This window comes from Gorilla gorilla, chromosome 16, assembly GCF_029281585.2.
Source record: "Gorilla gorilla gorilla isolate KB3781 chromosome 16, NHGRI_mGorGor1-v2.1_pri, whole genome shotgun sequence".
Lineage (NCBI taxonomy): Eukaryota > Metazoa > Chordata > Mammalia > Primates > Hominidae > Gorilla > Gorilla gorilla.
The window spans coordinates 54,797,602-54,819,952 of NC_073240.2; the positions used below are offsets into that span (position 1 = coordinate 54,797,602).

Below are 22,351 nucleotides of genomic sequence, written 5' to 3' on the forward strand. Positions count from 1 at the left end.
AGAAATGACAGCTTGAATATAATCTTATTTCCCAGAGATGTAGGTTAAGCTTCCCCTGCCCTTTTAATGCCTTTTGTGATGCTGACAGTGTCTTGTGGAAAGCCTGTGGTTTTAGATTTACGTTTCTGTTCTTTAGTGATTACAGTTAAGGCACACATACTGGTGTTCCTATACACATACATAAAATGATAATTTACTTAATGTTTAAAAAAGCATTTTACTATCTGAGAGAAATGAATAGGAAATTCTCGAGCTGATCAACATGCCCTTTGCATTTTCTAGAAACAAAATGCAAATGGAATATTTTTAAAAGTCACCTATCATATGTATTCAACCCTCATAAAACATTAATGGAGTAGACTATGGCTGAAGTCCCCAAGTCTCTATTCCCTGAAGATAATTACCGGTCATTAATGTAGGTTGTAAATGTAGCATATGATGAGATCAGGTGACAGGCCCAGGATTTCTGAATCCTCCTCTGGTATTCTTTGCACAATAACATGCTCTTAGCTACTTGTGCACGTTTATGCTTCTTTCTTCTAGAAGTTAGAACACCTGGCCTATAATACAAACTTTGGGACTGCGTCAAGGGTATTTCTCTACTGATTGCTAAAGTTAGTGGTTCTCAGGTTGCGGTAAAATCATCTGGAGTCATTTATTAAAGACATAGATTCCTTCATCCAGTCTCCAGCTGATTTTGCTGTAGGGTAACCCATGGGTCACGTTAAGAAATACTTCATAGTTGATAATTAATATATCATCCCAAGTACTCCTTTCACTCTTTTTTGAGTGATTTGATTAGTTCCATTGGCTACAGTTATCATCTGTATCCTGATGATCCCAAATCAGTGTCTTTGGGCTAATTTTCCTCTGTCAAACCTAGACTGTTATATATATTTATTCTTTCAGTCATTAATTCATGCATTGGTTCATTCTTCAATAAATCTTTAATTTCCTGGCTGGGCATCTGGGATATAGCAGTGACAAATCATATTTGGTCTTTGTCTTCAGTGAAGTGGGTGAGAGGAATTTAATTTTAAAAATTACACAAATATATTGTTTCCAACTTTGATAATGGCTGTAGAAGAAAATCCAAAGTGTTAAGAGAGCACATTACAGCTTAGAGGTTACAGAAGGCTTCCCTAAGGAAATGGTATTTGATCTGAGATTTGAAGAATGAATACATCGAGGCAGGCTAAGAGAAAGGAAAAGATCCCCTCAGGCAGAGGAAATAGCATGAGCCACGTTCTATAGGCAGGAAATGGTATGATGTATTTGAGGAACTGAAAAAAAAAAAAGAAAAAAAAAACAGGAAAAGCATGTAAGACAAATCTGGTGCAATAATCAGAGGCCACCTTTTCTGTGTCTTTTGAATCTTTCGGAGATTTTATTTTTACTCCTAGACAGCTATGGAAAGCCATGGAAGAGGAGTAAGATAATGAGTTGTAGGAGTTATGTCAAACAAGATATCCTGTTGAACTCTCCTCTTTTGTTTTGTTTTTGAGACAGAGTCTCGCTCTGTCGCCCAGGGTGGAGTGCAGTGGCAGGATCTTGGCTCACTGCAACCTCCACCCCTCTGGATTCAAGTGATTTTCCTGCCTCAGCTTCCCAAGTAGCTGGGATTACAGGCATGTGCCACCACGCCTGGCTAATTTTTGCGTTTTTTAGTACAGATGGGGTTTTATCATGTTGGCCAGGCTGGACTTGAACTCCTGACCTCAAATGATCTGCCTGCCTCTGCCTCCCCAAGTGCTGGGATCACAGACGTAAGCCACAGTGCCTGGCCTCTCCCTGGGTTTTCTGTCTCAACAGATGGCACCACCATCCTCTGTTTGCTTAAGACAGGGTTGTCCTCCTTAGCAGTTTATTTGACACACTGTAGTGAAAATTTGCACATTTCCTTTTTTTTTTTTTTTCTGGCTTTTCAGCATCTGAATTCCTTTCTTATTGGTGTCTCCTTACTAGTAGGTAAGCCCTTAGAAGGAAGTAGTGCTGTGTGTGCTACCACAAAGCTGAAGGGAATAGAAGCGCCTTCTTCCCACCCCTATCAGCCATGCCTTGAGCACATGTCAAACTTGGCTAACTGGAAATGCCTGCCCAGAACTTTGAATTGGGAGGAAGTGGTAGGAGATGGGGATAATTAGACATTGTACATTAACACTGTACATAAACTAATAAATCCAGGTTAATAGTTGCAGCTGCCCACGGTTTAAGTACCAGTAGTAGTGAACTTACTGTAGTGAGTGTTGGCTGGGATCTATGTCATCTTGACTCCTATATCTCAAGCTAAGTTTTTCAGACTTTCAGTTGATTTCATAATGTACACAATGAACTATTTTCTCCTTTTATTAGCAAAAGTGAATTTTCCTATGTGGGGTACATTCATCACCTCAAACTCAGTCATTGAATAAGGCCGGGCAACTTTGCCTTCTAATTGTCTCTCAATCTCCATTGAACATTGGACAACAATTGACCATTGCTGTAGCCTCACAACTAGTCTCTGTCTCTATTTCTTTCCCCATCCCTGCTCTGCCACTAATCCATCACATCTCAGCATCCAGCGATACATACAAATTGGCAAAACTAAAAATGTCTTTATATAACTTTTAGAGTAAGGGCAAAATGACAGCGAGCCCATAGCGCTGAAAATTGCTGTTTTCCTGCTGCCTCCCTCATCTCCTGCGAGGCAAGTGGTATGCCTGGTACCCTTGGCATTTTTCCCAGTGCCCGCCAGTGGTCAACCATGACTCAGTCAAGCACAGTGGTTAAGACCCTGGCCTCCAGAGTCAGCCTACAAGTCTTTTTTTTTTTTTTTTTTTTTTTTCTGAGACGGAGTCTCGCTCTGTTGTCATCCAGGCTGGAGTGCAGTGGCCCAATCTCGGCTCACCGCAAGCTCTACCTCCCGGGTTCACACTCTTCTCCTGCCTCAGCCTCCCGAGTAGCTGGGACTACAGGCGCCCGCAGCCTACAGGTCTTAGGAGCTTGGGCATGTTGTTTAATCTCACTGTGGCTCCATTTCCTCACTTAAAATGTGGTGATAAAATAAATACATAAAAGATGAATTTTCAGCCAAACCAGTAAGTAATCAGTAGGGAGGCAACCTACCTAAAACGCACAGACTTCTTTTGATTTTAAACTATTTATGAGAAATATTAATCAGAAGCCAAATGCTACAATTACCTTCCCATACATTTCTTAACTAAACCATCCAGAATGCATTTTGGGAATTGATTGTGATTATTTTTGGGTTTGAATTCTTGAAAGGCTCTGGGCACAGACAGCTTGGTGAAACTGGACTTAGCATTAATAGCTTCAGTTATTGATGTTTTCATGAAACACAAAAAAATGTGCATCTGCCTGTACTCTCTGGCTTTTTAACTGTGTTGCCTTCGGGCAATTTCAACATAGGGAACCAAAGAAGTCAATCAACATTTATTGAGTGCTAGTAGTGTGATGAACTCAAGATTAGGGCTGCAGGGAGAAGGCACATGATACAAACACATGGTTTCCTTCCTTGATACTATTATGGTCCAGTTCAAGTGAATTCACAATTATTTCTTGAGCTGACTGTTGTGAGAGGCATTGTAGCTGATATTCATATTATCATTCAATTGTTTTTTGAAAATATTTATTAGCACCTACTGAATGTATACTGTGAATGACATCGTGGTTGTAAGTAGAAGAGAAGACACAGAAAAATAAATAACTGGATAATTAATGACATTACAATTAAAATACTAATTATTACCTATTCATTATTATTAGTAATAAGCAAGAAAGTAAGACAGTGCCATAAAATGGCACTTATGCAGCCAAACTGACAGAGGTGAGCACTTTGCATGCATTTTCCCACTTAAGCCTTCACACAGCTTCAGAAGGTGCGGCAGAGGTCCCTGGGACCCTATGTGGCCCTACTCAGTCTTGCTCTGATTTCAGCTGCAGCTCTGGTGGACCAGAGCATATGGTCATCCTCAGCTTCATCTTTCACTCAAGTGAACACCTTCATCTTTTCAGATCTCTGCCTCAGTCTTCTCTGATGTTGAGGGCTTCCACTCAGCAACCCTCAACCAGTAAAGGACAGCAGATCCAGGATAAATGCTGCAGCTTTCCACCCTTTGGGAGGGCAATTCAGGGCAGCACACTGAACCCAAGTCTGGAGGTCTTAGCTGAGTCAAGTCCCTCTTGTCTGCTGCTGCAGCAGCGGCAGCAGGTTCAGTCATTCATCCTTATATAGGCTTTTTCTCCGCCTCTACCTCATTCTCCCTGCCCCCCTTCCTGCTTCCAGGGACCACCTTCCAAACTACCCACCCCCATGTCCGTGTTCCAGGCTCTACTTTTGGCAAGACCCAAATTCAGACCTGAGGTCATGACTATTAATATCCTCATTTTGCTCCTGAGGTGACAGATCCCTAGACCATTAAGCTGAATGTTACTTACTTAGTTAACGCCCCTTAAGCAGAGCCAGTATTCAAATACCTGCCCCTGCTGTTAGTTGTTATACAACCTCCTGTGAACAATATAAAAGTAACTGTGAAAAAGGTCTAACTAATTGCAGTCCAGGTGTGAGAGAACTTAGAGATAATCTCAGACAGTAAGGTCAATCGGGTTAGAAATTATTGTTAGTGGTAGTAGTAAGTAAGCCAAAACTTTTGTATAAATGTTGAAAACTATCACAGCAAAATTATGCAGAAGTAAATGTGGCTTCCATCATCCTCTTCTTACCCCCATCTTTGTTTGTATTGCTATAACAAAATATCTGAGACAGGGTAATTTATAAAGTATAGAAATTTATTTTCTCACAGTTCCAGAGGTTGGGAAGTTTAAGTCCTGGTTCAGTTTTCCAGTGAGGGCTGCTGTCTGCTTCTAAGATGGTGCCTTGAATGCTGCATCTTCCAGAAAGAAAAAAACACTGTGTCCTCAGGTGGCAGAAGGAGGAAGTGCAAAAAGGGATGAACTATCTTTATTAAGCCCTTTTATAAGAGCCCAAAATCCCATTTGTGAGGGCAGAGCCATCATGATTTTATTACTACCTTCTAATACTGTTGCATTTGGAATTAAGTTTCAGCATGAATTTGAGAGGATGAAAACATTCAAACCATAGTACACCTCTTTTTCCAGTCACACTCCCCAGTATCTTAGGCCTGTGGTGCTGTGTCTCCCAATTATCAAGTATGTAGTAGCTCATTGGTCTTTGCTTCATCATCCCCTGACCTTCCTTTCATTGCTTTGTAGAATGAGTGATATTTATTGTAACTGATTTTCAGTTGATAAGCTGCATCTCCTGGAGATGTTTGCATTTTATGTCTTTTCTATTATCAAATGGAAGCACTCCTGCTGATAAAGATATTTAGGCATTGGAAATTCAGAAGGGTGCCATTTTTGGATAGCCCAGTCTGGAGTGCAGTGGCACAATCTCAGCTCACTGCAAGTTCCGCCTCCCGGGTTCACGCCATTCTCCTGCCTCAGCCTCCTGAGTACCTGGGACTACAGGCAGCCGCCACTGCGCCTGGCTAATTTTTTGTATTTTTAGTAGAGACGGGGTTTCACTGTGTTAGCCAGGATGGTCTCAATCTCCTGACCTTGTGATCTGCCCTCCTTGGCTTCCCAAAGGGTGAAGTAACATTATTTTAGCAACTGAACACACATCAGGCTGGGCTTGAAGGAATCATCTTTGGACAATTTGAAGTTTCTACATTTTGACAGGAAGTTATTACTGATAGAGGGACATAGAACCAGAGCATTAGTTGTACCAAATATGTAGGAAGATGCACAAGTGTATGTTTTTGCCTGTGTGCATGTGTGTGCATGCATAATGTCTTACCTGTACAGGTAACTGAGCAAATGGCTTTCATTGATGCCTTTTATAGATACTATAGAAATAAGGATCAAATATTAATACAATAAAGCTTTGATATGGCTGCATAAAATTAAGCATAATTATAGTCAAGTATGTTATCTGCTTAACATGGTCATGTTATTATCAAAACAAATTATGCAAAATAAATTATGGCATATCATTCATGAACTTTATCATACATTTTGCTTGTTACAACATTTAATTTTTCCACAGGGCTTGATCTTTATGGTCTGCTGCTTAGGTAAATCACTTTCCTTACCACAATGTAAATAGCTACCGGAAGTATTAATTAGAAGGATTTTCTTGTCTTATGGCAAAGGCATGAGTCTACATGTCTTAAAGACTGAGGATGATTATAGAATGAGGAAATATAGGTACTTTGCAGTTCAGGGTCAGATGACTGTTTTGTCCTGAGAGGTATTACTCAGTTGCAAATGTACTCATTTATTACAGTAATTTGATTCAACTGGTAGCTTTGCTTTCTCTGGCATTGTTCATTTTTAGTATGAACGATTTAGAAAGAATAGCAAATTGTGTGGAAGGAAGTGATTTTCATGTCAAGGTACATCAAATCAGGTTGATAGGAAAACACTCCTTTGATTACAAGGCCGGATAAACATGAGAGATGCTTGGACAGGCCTAGCAGCCCAGTCATCAAATAAACTTTTCCCACCTTCCTGGGTGCCTTCATTGTGTTGATGAGTGGTTGCTCAGGTTTGAAATTCAGGTAACTAGTAGGGAGTTGTTTATTTTGTCATAATCTATTTAGCACAAGGTATCCAATTTTTGAAAAACTCTCTCTTTTAAGATGCAACAGTAGACAACAAAGGAAGATATGTATATATATTGTGACATTTCTTAGAACTCCAGGTTTTCTAGGCAGGAAGGGACCTTCTAAATCATTTGGGCCAATCCTGTCACTTAAAAGCTGAAATAATAATAAGAGCCTAAAGGTTAAATATTTTGTCCAAGAACATACAAGTTATTGCGCTGGAGGATTTCCTAGAAACTGGTTCTCCTCATGTGGTCCCCCATAGAAGTAATAACAGTATGCTGCTATTAAAATAGATTTTCCTTTAAATGAACTAATGGGATTTGCAGCAATCCGGATGGGATTGGAGACTCTTATTCTAAGTGAAGTAACTCAGGAATGGAAAACCAAACATCATATGTTCTGACTCATAAGTGGGAGCTAATCTATGAGGAAGGAAAGGCATAAGAATGATACAATTGACTTTGGGGACTCAGGGTGAAAGGGTGGGAAGGTGGTGAGAGATAAAAGACTACAAATTGAGTTCAGTGTATGTTGCTTGGGTGATGGGGGCACCAAAATCTCACAAATCACCACTAAAGAACTTACTCATGTAACCAAATACCACCTGTTCCCTAAAAACCTATGGAAATAAAAAAAATTTAAGATGTTCCTTTAATAATGGCATAGATGTAATTAATAATGAGACTTATTGCCTCAGAACCCACCCCTTAGTTTATAAAAAAAAGATACAAATAAAAAATACACAATGTACTTCTGTTTACCAATATTCTAATAAAAAGCTGAAAATGCAAAACATAAAATGTTCACACATTTTGGAAGAGGTTAGAGAAACACTGTTACTTTGGATATACCTTAGTTCCTATTTTTTTTAATTAAATGACAAGAAAAAATTCTTTGGATGATTTTGCTAACTTATGTTATTGACTTGTTGTTGTGGGATGTTTGAACTGGGATCTGTCTTGAAGATCATTGAGAGCAGCTGTTCTTCAAGCCTGGATGCATGCCAGCATCACCTGAGTGAAATTTTATATACACACATTCCGTGAACCACACACCCAAGGATTCTGATTCAGTGGGCCCCAAGAAGGACCTGGGAATAAGTATTGTGAATAAAATCCCCTAAAGTTTTGGAGACTGGCCACATTAGAGAATCCTCTATCTAATTCAGTCCTCTTGTTTTGCAGATGAGAAAAGCCAAAACCCAGAGATATTATGTACCTGGGTAATTTTTAAATGTTAGGACAGCACATGATATGGTGAGAGAGGGATCTAGCACCCCTCAGGAAAATGATCCAAGCACAAACCAAATGAAGGTTCTCACAGTGAACTTCTTGAGCATAGGAGATCTGTATGTCCTTTCACTCTTCATTTCTGTGGGCTAGAAGAATTATGCAAAAGCAATGAGCTCTCTAATATAAGCCTCTGCTATATACAGTGAGGTTTCATCACAGGGTCATTGAATTTAGTCCAACTTTGCTGGCAAAGTCAAAGAGAAAAGGAGATACAGATAATAATTTAAATAGTGCTAGTGATTTCTCTGGCCAATCCATTCTGCGAGCTTTTGTTCCAGAATGGACTTCCCTGGCTTGCTGTCTGTCCCAGGAGGCTGACCCCTATGTATTGGATCACCCAGCCTTCTTTGCCAGCAGGCTTGTGGTCAAGTTTGCAGGTCAAATAGCAGAAGGGAAAGGTCAGAGTGTCTTTGCTCACTCCCTGTTTTGGTGCCTCAGCTCTAGCTGTAAGTGTGTGTCTACCATTTACTGCTGTAAGCCACTGAAGCAGCTTGTGTTGGGCACCGAGCACACAATTTCCTCCTTTTGTCTTAGGTGTTAGGCATGATAATCATTTTCTTGTGTACAAAGTCTGTCTCTCTCTGGGACCTTACCATCTCTTTTTGTTCCCTTACCTTATCTTACACCTCTGTAATTTGTGCTTTTGTTAAAGAAACCTGTTTGAATTAGTGGTATTAACTCTGTTTTCTTCAGGCACCTAGGTGAATACAAGATGGGAAATATAATTGTTTCTCTCAATAATTCTAAATTTTTGAGTTTCCTTAAAAAGTCACTATCTCCTTGAACCGAAAACGATTAATGTTTAAGAATACAATGATGTGAAATTCTTAGTATATTTGCTTGATTTGCATGGTACATTGCTGTACATTTTATCATCTTGCATACATATTACTGTACAGATTTGTTGATACAAAGCTATACACAATGTACTTTGTGAGCTGTTTAAGATGTTTTGAAAGATAATTTTGACTACATGATCTTTACTCCTTAGAAAGTGACTTCAGAACCTCCTCAGTGGTTGCAGTTCAGTTCAGTTTGTTTCACTGTATCTATCACAAAAGATTTTAAACCTGGGAGTCTACTCTGAAGTAAGAGAACCGACGTAGAAATAACCCAGTTTATCTAATCCTTTTAACCTACAGTTTGCTGTGGCCTAGGAGTCTGAAACTCTTCTTCCCAATGACCACTTCAAAATGCCTCCCAGAAGATATAAACTAGAACATCCACTTCCAAGGATGATTTGGCAATATTTAGCAAAGTTTTAAATTAACATACCCTTCTTCCATTGTTTTTTTTATGAATGACTCTTCAGATATACATTTATAGGGATATTCTTTGCAGCATTGTCTTGTGAAAAACAGTATACAACCTACCCATGCCTAAAGGGCCTTGTTAAAAAATGTATAATGTACCCAGAAAATGTATTAGTCCACTTTCATTATAAAAAATGAGGCATATCTAGATGCTTGCGATATATTAAGTCAAACAAAAATCCAAAGTGCAGAATAGCATGTTACATGATTACATATACACACTGTATCTATTTCCCTTTATATCTTCCTATGTTTTTATGTTTTTGTTCTTTCTAAACATCATAGGCATGCATGATTTGTATAACAAAAACCAAAATGCTCCAGTGATGGTGATGAGAATTTGGAAGCACCCAGTAAACACTGTTAGTCAGATGACAAACTTCATAGGAACTCATTTTCTCCAACTGAGAGATCCTTCTGTATGGGAAGCTCCCTCTAAATTTCACTGGCCTTCTTCTAATCACTTTAAACCTAGAGCCCATTCTTAGATGCATGCACCTTTGTCACTGTGGAGGTGACTGGATTTCTGACCCGATTTACAGAGAGATGCCTGTGTCCCAGCACCATCACTCAGAGAAAAACGTGGAAGCCAATTTGCACAGGCATGGGAAGTTTTCCATCAACCAAGATAGCAGCAACGCAAATGAGAATAGATGAGCGCACCCAATGCTAGGAAGCAGAGAGTCTGGGGCAAAATTCCAAAAAGCCGAGCCACTTACAGAAAAGTTTCACAAGGTGGGGAGGTGTTGCAACACCGAGAGGATGATTTGGATTCTTAAGTGCAGGCATTGGATGCCAGAAAGATAGAGAAGATGAAGATATGGTCATACATTTCTGTCTTGAAAAGCAGATCTGGTAGTAATACTTCAGGGATTTTGTAGTCTTCCCATCTAGGAATTGAGGTTATAAAGAATTATTGTCATTCTAGGTGACTGCAAGCCAAGTTGAGAGGTTTCTCTAAAGAGAATGACCCCTTCCTTTCTGAGGACACTTGATTGTCTCTGTCAGCCTTCAGTCTTGTATTCATTCTCAATGAACCTTAGAATTCCAGGATGTGAGAAATTAACCACAAGTTGTTACTGATAAAAGCTTCAAAGTTTCCCTGGCACCCTAATATGCCAAGGCTGAAGATGTCTCTATAATGGTCTAATTCAGTGGTTTTCAACTTGAGGTGCGACTGACATTGCTGGGCAGAGGCCAAGGATGCTGTTGATCATTCTGTAGTGCCCAGGGCAGCCCACAACAAAGAATGATCTGGCGCAGGTGGAGAAATCCTGATGTTGTTCAAATCCTTCAATTTGCGGAGAAAGAAACTGAGGCCCAGAAATGTTATGCATTTCCTAAAGCCATTAGGGACTGCATCTCTCACTTAACACATTCAAAAGTTGTTCTGTCTCAGTTCTTCAGAAACTTCTTTTGGGGACTCCTTCCAATGTGCCGGTAATATAAATTCACTCAGCTTTGATTTCCACATACATGAAAAGAGGGGAGGGATAGAGCCCAAGTAACTTTCTGCTTTGGCCTGAGCCTGTCCAGGAGAATGCAGCCATTCTTCTCTGTGTTACCTCTCCTTAGCAGCGCTAGATGCAGTTAAATCTGTTTCTCTCCTTTCTTCTCATCCACCTTCATCTGTCATTCCTGTAATGGATGGAGTTGGGGCAGTTTGCTAAATTGTAGCAAAATTTGAGGTGTTCAAAGACCAAAACAGAATAGATAACTTCCAAAGTTCTTTTGCCTCTGAATTTCTATGACTTTATGAACATGGAAAACCTTCGGTGATTCAGTTGAGAGGACTCTGGGAAAGCAGGGAGAGTCATTAAATGAATGGACCTTCTGCTCTTTCTTAAGTCACCAGAAGCAGGCCACTGTGCCTGCATGAAGGGCAGGAATGCCAAGAAAATGAACCTGCTGTGGATACTAAATGTAATTTAGTTTATATGATTTGGGCTACTGAAAGACCTAGCATTAAGGGGAGACCTGTCCTAAGTGTTTCTGTGTGCTTTCCAGTTAAAGATGTTCCTAAACCTTAAATGCTTCTTGAAAGAGAAATAGCTGCCTTGAGTTTAGCACCACTGCTTCCAGCTATTTTGAGTACTAGCTACCTTTCTAGTATCCACATCATTTTGCAGGTTTCCTGTTCTACAGTTGTTGCCCTTTTAGGCACTCCAGTGATGTGGTTTAAAGTAGGTGCTTCACAGTCAGAAAGATACAGTTTTTTCCACCCTGAGCATCTCCACAATGTGCCTTGGGCAAATAGTTTAAACCATCTGTTCCCTACCTTCTACAGCTGTAAAATTGCGGTAATAAGAGTATTTTTCTCATTGATTTATCATGCAAAAATAAAAAAAAATTGTCCAAAAGGCTTAGCACAATGCTTGTCATTTGGTAAGTGATTACAAGGCCAATAATTGTTTCACTGTTTTGGAGGAAAAAGCAAGTTTGAATTCATTTATACATCAAAATGAATTTATATGTTTTTTTAAAATTATGCTAGTATCTATATACATTTGACATATGGTAGGAGATACTTCTAACATTAGAGATTTGATTGGTCTATTTTTGGATGTGGTGTTCACTTATTAGAATAGTTGTCTGATTTATATAAGATACTCCCATAAATTCTTCTGTAAGTGATCTAACACCATTCACTTTGCACTTAGGGACAAAATGGTTAGGTTTGCCATTTATGCAAGCGCCGTTATGGAGTACATTCATTTGGGCAGTTTTCTTTGTGTACTATTAATGTATTTTTTATTAATATTTGTATAGTATATAAAATTTAGCAAATATATGGAAATCTGTATTCTTTTACCAAAAAGTGAGAAGTGTAAAAGCAATGGAGGTTTTTTGCTGTCTTTGAGGCAGCTTCTGAGCAAGTACATTCTGTTTACATATATCATTTTAAAATTAATATTTAATTTATTACAGTTACCTTAAAAATAGATTCTCTTATGCTTTTATGTTATACTTGTATGTATATGTGTGTATATTTATATACATATACATATACATATACATACATATACATATATATATACATATACATATACATATATATATACATATACATATACATATATATATACATATATATATATATATATATTTTTTTTTCCTGAGACAGAGTCTGTGTTGCACAAGCTGGAGTACAGTGGTGTCACCTCGGCTTACTGCAACCTCCTGCTTCCCTGGTTCAAGCAATTCTCACACCTTAGCCTCCTGAGTAGCTGCAGTAGCTGGGATTACTGGCACGTGCAACAATGCCTGGCTAATTTTTGTATTTTTAGTAGAGATGGAGTTTCACCATGTTGGCTGGGCTGGTCTGGGATTCCTGGCCTCAAAGTGATCTGCCCACCTCTGCCTTTCAAAGTGCTGGGATTACAGGCATGAACCACTGCTACTGGCCCCATTTGTACATCTTATTCTATTTTAAATATAGGAGATGTTAGCAATCACTTGTTAAGGAGGCTTTAAATTAATGTTATCTCCCATTTACAAATAAGGTTAGCAAAACAATTTTTAACTTTTTAAACTGCAGTTATACTTGAAAATATTTAGTTTTCTTTATAAAAACTTTGACTGATAAACAGAATCTTTCCAAGTGATTAAGTAATTCTTTAAAATAAATTAAACTTATGAAGTCAATATCAAGTTATCTTAAACATCTCAACACTGTTTAAGAAACCTAACAGTTCTCTTTGAATAACTAAGATCACAATTTCAAAATCAATTATGTTTCAATTTAGAATCCAAAGACTCCTATGTTTAATAAATCAAATTATCTTAAGTATTTCTAACATTTTAATACATATAGGTTATTTCCATTTTTACATAAATAATTTTCATGAACTTAACACAGTTACAATATAATTGTGGGCTTGATGTAGCCTCTCTGTGGTAAATTCCAATCCTTTCTGTTTAAAGAATGGTTGTACTATCTTGGGCCAGTAAAGGCTACAAATTAATGGAATATATGGGGTCTAGATGCAGTTGATTCTCCACATGTCACTTACCTACAAATCGACCTGCTTTTTATAATTGCTATAGCAACAGGGACCTCATGCCCTTTAGAAGACATTGCCCCCTCCTGCATTCAGATTATTGTTATATAACATTTCTGTCCAGTCTCATCGAGATTGTTTGTAATTTTCTTCACTGTTTTGTTAGGTTTTGCACTTATTTGATTCTCTTAATATGTTTTAATGTTTTCTCATCTGGCTCAAAACACATTTTCTTTCCATTCCATCAGATGTTTCACATGCTTATGTAATACTTTTGAAACTTCATTTAATTTTATTTGCCTGATTTGAGTTGTCAAAATATTCTAGATTCTTTTCATATTGTTCCTGACTGGCAGGGCGACAATGAAACAGAATGACATGCCATTGGTGTTGCATATCCCTTGGGTCTTTGGTTCCACAGATGACACTAAAGTCAAGCTAATGAAAGTAAGGAAAAATAACCAACTAGAATCCCTCCACACAGATATTTCTACCATTGACTTTGAGCATATTCACTTCCAGTTTTCTAAGACTGCAGTGTTCCAGGGCTCAGTTCTTGGCCTCTTTTTTTTTCCTATTTATGGTTGTATATTTTCCTACTTACACTGGCATTCTCGGTGATCCCATTTGGTCCCATAACTTTGAATGCCACTTGCGTGCTGAAGACGACCACACTTATATTTCCTAGTATGAACTTCCCTCCTAGACTCTAGCCTATTAGGATGTAACTGTTTCCTTGACTGCTTCACTTGGGTGTCTAGAATCTGATGACTTCTTACATGTCACTCCTCCACCTTCATTTGCTTCCCTTTCCAGCCCCCCATCCTTTGCCTTCATCATCTCTGCACTGGATGCAATGGCCTCCCTGCTTCTTCCCTTGACCCCCACCAGTAGCCAGAGTGAGGCTGTTAATGTCAGTATGTCATAATGTCATCCTCTTTTCAAAACTCTACAATATGCCTCCCCCACCCCACCCCCATTTTACTCAGAGAACAAGCCAAACCCCTTACTGTGGCCTTTACGCTCTTTCCTCATTACCTCTCCAAGCTCCTTTCTTGTTCTTACTGCTGAAACCTTCAATCACTCTGTTCTAGTCACCTGGATTCACTGTGTTCTTCTAGTTTACCAGGCTCATTCCTATGGGTAGGGTTCCCCCAGAAGCAGACAGACTCTAAGAGGGTAAATGCAACTAGTTTATTTCAAAGGTGATGCCAAATTAAAACTGTGGGAGAGAGACTAGGAGTCAGGTATAGAAAGGAAGCTGACACAAGATAGACTTAGGCTGTAGGCAGGTGGGTCCAATCCCACTTAAGAACCCTGACCTTGCTAGTTAAGGTGTGGTCTGTGAACCAGCATGATGCTATCACCTGGGAGTTTGTTAAAATGAGATTCAGGCCCCACCCCAGACCTACTTAATCAAAATCTTGTTAAAATTTTAACAAGGGCTTCAGGTGATTCTTACACCCTAATTAATGTTTGAGAAACACTCTCTAGGGGACAGTGTGGAACATGTCTCTGTGTTATCCTACCCAGGCTGGGAAAGCTGGGGGTATTTTTCAACAACTCCCTAGCTGTCATTGGTTGAGTTTTGCTTTCAGGGCTGTTAACTTCCAGCTTGCCCCAAGTACTGGCTTAGGATGCTCTTTGGCCTGAAAATAAAGGCCTGCTGGAAGTGAGTCACAGGAGTTTGCAGTAAACTGTCTTCAGGTGTGTAGAGGTGAGCACCCAGAATATGCGTATGGTACTAACAGTGTCTGCAACTGAGCCTTTGCTGTAGCTGTTCTCTCAGCCTGAAATGTTCTTGCCGCAGGTATTCACTTGGCTAAATCCTCTACCTCCTCCCAGTCTTTACTCAGATCATACTGTCTCAGTGAGACTTATCTGTATTTAATTTTGCAACCTGCATGCACCAACCCAGCATTCCCAATTCCCCTCACTCTGCTCTGTTCTCTTTGTAATTGCACTTAGCCTTCGAATTCCCTGCATAATTTATCCACTTAATATACTCATTGTTTACCTGCTTCCATGGAAAGTTAGCTACACCAGAGCAGCAGACTTTGTCTGTTTTGCTTATTAATGGATAACGTAGAGGAGCTCTTTAATGTTTGTTAAATGAATACCTTTCTGTATTTTAAAATATAAGATGGTAGTATATATAAAACTTTGTATCCTGCATTTGGCTTAGCATTATGTCACAAATATTTCCCATATCATAAAAATCCTTAAATATCATTTTAATTGGTAGTCAAATATTTCATTGTCTCTAAAAATTATAATTAAACACTCTCATAACACTTGGCATATTTTCTATTTTCTTTTTGTGATTATAAATAACACTTCTCTGTATATAAATCTGTTTCATTTTATATATTATTTCTTTAGAATAAATGCATAGAAGTCAAAATATTAAAGACTAAAAATGACTGTCAAGACTCAGAGAGATACGTAAGAAATTGTCTTTTGGAAATGTTGTTCCCATATACCTCTAACTAGCAATGAATAGACATGCCTGGAACACCATACTCTTTTCATCATCCCAAAGCTACATAGCATAGTAGTTAAGAGCATGATTCAGAGATAATTGTCTTGGATTTAATACCAGCTCTCTGATTTATGAGTTGTGTGACGTTGGCCAAGTTGCTTATCTTTTCCTCACTTTGTTCATTTGTCAAATGAGAATAATGAAAATAATATTACATCATGGGGTTGTTGTGAAGATTAAATTACTTAGTATAGATAAAGATGGATATCTGGTACATAATAAATGCTATGTAACTGTTAGCTAATACCATATTGAGACATTTTAAAATTGATAAAGTAATAAACAGTACTTTGTTTTACTTTATTTGCATTTTGAAGTTGGGGGTATAGTGCTGTCAGTGGTGAAGAGGATTAGTTGATAAGATTTGTGTAATGTTTCACAATCTGATCGAGTACATCTCAACTTAGCATGATGGTGCTGGGGCTTGGCATTCCAGGTTGAGCATTCCTAATCTGAATATTTGAAATATGAAACATTGTGAGCACCAACAAGATGCTGCAATTTTTAAATTTGGGATGCTTAACTGGCATATAATGCAAATATTCTGAAATCGGAAAATATTAGAAGTGGAAAACACTTCTTTTCCCAAGATAAGGAATACTCAACCTCTATAAAATATCACAATACTTCAGAATCAGGTCTTGGAGCCCTAGATCAAATAATTGTCAGAAAAATCTTATTTTTGACATAAAGCATGAAATGAAAATACATAGGGATTTATCACTGATGAATTTTGAGCTTATCATTGAAAATGTTAGTCTGTAGGGATAACTTCAATAGTGACTTTTCAACCCGAACACACCTGCAGGTTTAGGCAAATGGGTAAATATACTGATACTGCTAAGAACAAAAGTTATCCCTATGAAAGAGGAAAGATACAAATACAAAATAGGGGAAGTGAAGAATCTTATATTCCAGTGGAGGACAACTGATAGATGGTAACCACATGTCACCTGGTTATTTGTCATTCATTAACTTAGTGGCTTAGAAACCACTTACTGAGGCCGGGTGTGGTGGGTCACGCCTGTAATCCCAGCACTTTGGGAGGCTGAGGCAGGCGGATCACAAGGTCAGGAGATCGAGACCATCCTGGCTAACAGGGTGAAACCCCGTCTCTACTAAAAATGCAAGAAATTAGCCGGGCATGGTGGTGGGTGCCTGTGGTACCAGCTACTCGGGAGGCTGAAGTAGGAGAATGGCGTGAACCCGGGAGGTGGAACTTGCACTGAGCCGAGATTGTGCCACTGCACTCCAGTCTGGGTGACAGAGCGAGACTCTGTCTCAAAAAAAAAAAAAAAAAAAGAAAAAGAAAAAGAAAAAGAAACCACTTACTGAGAATCTACTGTGCATAACATTGAGCATCAATGTTACGAAAGTACGACAAAATGAGTCTATCACACTTCTTGTCCTTAAGAAGCCCACTAGATGCTCCCTATTCAGCCTGGAAACATGACTGCTGCTCTATAAGGAAAGGCTTATAACATGTTCTTGCCTCAGAACAATAATGGCTTCATCCCAGGACTCTACTAAAATAAGCTTATGGTAAATTTACCTTATATGTGGATGGGTTTTGAAATCATACATTTTTAAAACCATATATTTTTTTTCACAAAGTGGCTAAAATAATTCTGGACATGGAAATTTATTTTAATGCATTTATGCAATAAAGGAGGCAGCCTTGAGCAACATGTCAATTTCATCAGGAGATCACTATGCAACAGACAGAGAATTTGGGCAACATTTACACTGCAATTTCTGGAGATATTAAGCCAGCAGATACAGGAACATGTGTCACTTCATGTATGCCTTGCTAATTAAATGTACATGGACTTTGAATTTTGAAGCCCAGTCAAAGTTTCCAAGTTCTCTTTTAGCAGCAGTTTATTTTTACTCTGGATCTGGTCAGATGTAGAAACCACAGAAATGGAGGCTGTAGGATTCTGTCTTCTCTAAGCAAGTTTGTGCTTTTTTCCTCTGGCTTCCCTCTTAGGTAGGAGCAAAGATGTATGGCAGAGGAGTTTGTAAACATCCAGCCATTTGGGGTGATTCATTTGGTTCTTGTCAAGGGAAACAGGTTTCTACTCTTGCCACAATTTCTATGCAATCTTGTATTAGTTAATGTGTAGACATACAGAACTTGGGATACCCTATTTTGGGATGATGTTTTGTCCCTCAGTGGGGTGTCCTACTCTTTTCATCTATTCTATGCGATCATATGACTTCGTTTACATACTCTTGGGTCCTGGTTTGATAGATGGCTCTATTGACAGGTGGCATTATTAAAGACCATTTCCCTTTGGGCCTTGTATCACTCACAGCTTAGGCTTTAATTTCAGAATAAGTTTTTCTTATTACAACTTTATCAAAATAAATTTACATAATATAAAATCCACCCTTTTAAAGTGTAAATAAAATTCAATAGTTTTTAGCATATTTAGAGATGTACAACCATCACCATAATCTAATTTTGGAACTTTTGTCACCCCAAAAAGAAACCGCAGGCCGGGCGCGGTGGCTCACGCCTGTGGTCCCAGCACTTTGGGAGGCCGAGGCGGGCGGATCGCGAGGTCAGGAGATCGAGACCATCCTGGCTAACACAGTGAAACCCCGTCTCTACTCAAAAATACAAAAAATTAGCCGGGCGTGGTGGCGGGCGCCTGTAGTCCCAGCTACGCGGGAGGCTGAGGCAGGAGAATGGGGTGAACCCGGGAGGCGGAGCTTGCAGTGAGCCGAGATCGCGCCACTGCACTCCAGCCTGGGCGACAGAGCGAGACTCCGTCTCAAAAAAAAAAAAAAAAAAAGAAACCCCATGTTTATTGTCGTCACTCTCTTTTCCCCCTGCCCCCAGCCTCTGGCAACCACTAATCTACCTTCTGTCCCTGTGGAGTTGCCTTTTCTGAACCTTTCATATAAATGGAATAATATAAGATGTAGCCTTTTGCATCTGATTTCTTTTACATATTATAATGTTTTCAAGGTTTCTCTATGTTGTAGCACATAACAGTAACTTCATTCCTTTTTGTGCCTGAGCAGTATTTCATATTATGGATATACCACACTAGTCTATCCATTCATCCCTCTATATGCTGATTGGAAAAAGCTATTTCCACTTTTTGGCTATTATGAATGCGGCTATGAATATTTGTGTACAGGTTTTTATGATAACATATATTTAAAGTTTCCTTGGATGTAGATCTAGAGGTAGGGTTACTTGGTTCAGTGGAACTCTTTGTTTAACTTTTTGAAGAATTTCCCAACTGTTTTCCAAAGTGGCTGCACAACCTGACAATCCCACCAGCAATGTGGCAGGCGGGGTGAGGGGTGTGGGGGAGTTCCACTTTCTCCACATTCTCACCAACACTTGTTATTACCTGACTTTTTTGTTATACTCATCCTGTTCGTGGTGAGGTGGTATCTCATTGTGATATTTTTAAAAATAAATTTTATTGTGTATATTTGAGGTTTACAACATGATGTTATCAAATACATACGGATAGTAAAATTGTTATTATAGTCAAGCAGATTAACATATCCATCATCTCATGTAGCTGCTAGTTTAAATTTGCCTTTCTCTAATTACTAAGGGTGTTTTTCCGTGTGCTTATTGGCCATTTGTGTATCTTCTCTGGAGCAAAATATATATTTAAATTCTTTGCCCAGTTTTTAGTTTGGTTATTTTTTCTTTTTATTGTTGAATTGTATGATATTTTTATATATTCTAGTTACAAGTCCCTTATGACATATGTGATTTAAAATATTTTCTCTCAATCTGTGAGTTATCTTTTCATTTTCTTGATGGTGTCCTTTGAAACACAAAAATTTTAAATTTTGATGGAGTGTAAATTATCAATTTTTTCTTTTTTTGCTTGTGTTTTTGGTATCATATCTAACCATTGCCAAATCCAAAGTCATGAAGAGCTATTTATATGTTTTCTTCTAAGAGTTTTATTTAGTTTTCAGATTTGTTTTGAGTTAATTTTTGCGTATGGTATAAAACAGGGGTTTAGTTTCATTCTTTTTTATGTGGATATCTAGTTGTCTAGCAACATTTGTTGAAAAGATTTTTCTGTTCCTCATTGAATTTGTTTAACAACCCTGTTAAAAATTCAGAATACTTTTAACCTACACATTTTTCTTAAAAGATATTTATTGGTGAATTTCCATCTTTCTTTTCCCCTGAATAATACAATTGCTCTCTTCAGTATAAATTTTATATATAAGCATTGATGCCCATGAATTTTTCAGAACACCTGTTCTTAACTGGTGGTGGAATTATTACCATGTGTGGTGGGGCCTCTGACCAGTGGGAGGTCGCAGTACTTTTTCCTACCAACTCTAGATGCACTGATTCTGTGGTGAGTCATACTAATGGGGAGAGTAGGAGTAGCTAATACAACCTGACTGCCTGGCTGAAATCTGTCTTTCTTAACCATAAACCTGAGGTGTTTACTGAACAAAGAGTAAGTTATTTTAGTAAATAAATAATCTCTGGGGAAATACTTCGAGATTCTGAGAATATCCTATTTTTCTTCAGTCTTCTACAAACTAGCTTTAGCATCCATTGATAATTCTTGCTTGAATTGATAATTACCATCAAGTTTGCAAAATGATGGTTTTTCTAATTCTATCAGTCTTTTTACTTGTATTAATTGGCATTCTTCTATAAAGAAGATTTTATTATCTCCTTTAATTCTCTTTTAAAAATTTATTGTAGTATCAGTATAGATTCCAGATTCATTCGGTATTCAATATTCTCATCCATTTCCATCATTTCTTACTTTGATATTCAGTTGTCTCAAGTTTGCTGTTTTTTTTACCCAACAATCTATCTTGGAGATTACTTCAGTACTTTATGGAGATCTTTGTCATTGTCTTTATTGCTACATAATACCCCCCTTTCTGTGGATGTAACAAAGTTTAATCCTGCCAATATCTTGTGAATTGGTGTCTAATAACTTACTACAACAATGAATAGCACTGTAGATGTATTTTTCTATGAGGTGTGTCATCAGAGTAAATACCTAGGGATTTCTGGGTCAGTGTATGAATAGGCTTGTTAGGTTTAGCAATTATTCTCCATAGGGATTACATCATTCTGGATTGCCATTAGTAATATATGAGTATGCTTGTTTTTCCAGAGTCTCATCAACAATGTATATTGTCAAACTTCTATATTTTTGCCACTCAACTGACATATTTCAACGTAATTTTAATTTGCATTTATTTTATTGTGAATGAAATCAATAATCTTTTCATATGTTTAAAGATTATTTTTATATTAGTCTTATTCCAAACCACCAGTGTATATAGTTTTGTTCATTTTTCTAGTGGGTTTTTTCCTTCAAACTTTAAAAATATTTTTATATTGGCTATTAGCCTTTTTTGTTGTTGTTCTAGAACATAGACACTTTATTTTTTACCTTTTTATTGTGGTAAAATATATATAACAAAACTCTTTTAACCATTTTTAAATTTTTAAGCTTTTCATTGAAATATAACAACATAGGAAATATATAAACAGTACAACTTATAAGTACACTGCTCAATCAGATTTCATAAACTGAATACACTCTTGTACCCAGTATCTGGATCAAGAGCAGAATATTCCAACATTCCAGAAAAGAAAAGAAACATGTTAAAAAGAAAAGATTTCTATTAAAAAAAACTAGACATAGTAATTCAGATAGGGGTAAGAGACACAATCCCTTTATCCCTTTATACACATGCAACATATTTATATGTAATTCCATATATACACATAAATGCACTCTGTAATGTACAATTTCCAAAAATGGGTTCACATAAGATTTTCTAAGCGGTATTTATTTTTTAAAAAGTTATGTGGTAATAATTTGGAGACAAATGATTAAGACTAGTCAAACAGGTTTATCATTTAAAAAGATTTTCACAAATTCAGACTTCAGGGCCTATTGCCTGACCATCTCAAGTCAGGAAAGGAATGAGGAGAAGCCTTCTTACCCATTTTAGATATATTTTTAAAATTATGATAAAATATACATAACAAAATTTACCATTTTAACCATGTTTATGGGTACAATTCAGTGGCATTAACATTCAGAATGTTGAGCAACCATCATTACCATTCATTTTCAGAATTTGTTCATCCCAAGCAGAAGCTATGTACCCATTAATCAATAGCCACCCCCTACCCTTCCTTCTCCCCACCCGTCTCTGGTAAACACTGTTCTCCTTTCTATATGATCTTGCCTATGCTAGTACCTCATATAAGTGGTATCATAATTGATCTTTTGTGTCTGGCTTATGTCACTAAGCATAGGTTTTCAAGGTTTATCCTGTTGTAGCATTTATCAGAATTTCATTCCTTTTTAGGCTAAATAATATTCCATTGTATGTATTGTACCACATTTGTTTATCCATTCACGATAGATATTTCAGTTGTTTCCGCCTTTTGCTATTCAAGTAATGCTGCTATGAACTTTGGCGTATAAGTATCTGCTTTTTACACATTTGCGCAAATCCATCCTCAAGTATTTTTGTTCTATAAATAAACTTTTTGAGGCATTTCACAATTTAGAGGTCAAATAGAAAT

The 22,351-nt window shown here is 37.8% G+C and overlaps 1 protein-coding gene across 1 annotated transcript in view; it reads left to right on the plus strand.

Annotated features, from left to right (window-relative positions):
* UNC13C (unc-13 homolog C) overlaps positions 1-22,351 on the plus strand; it is a 649,688-nt gene that overhangs the window by 47,519 nt on the left and 579,818 nt on the right. The gene's annotated exons all lie outside the window — the stretch shown is intronic.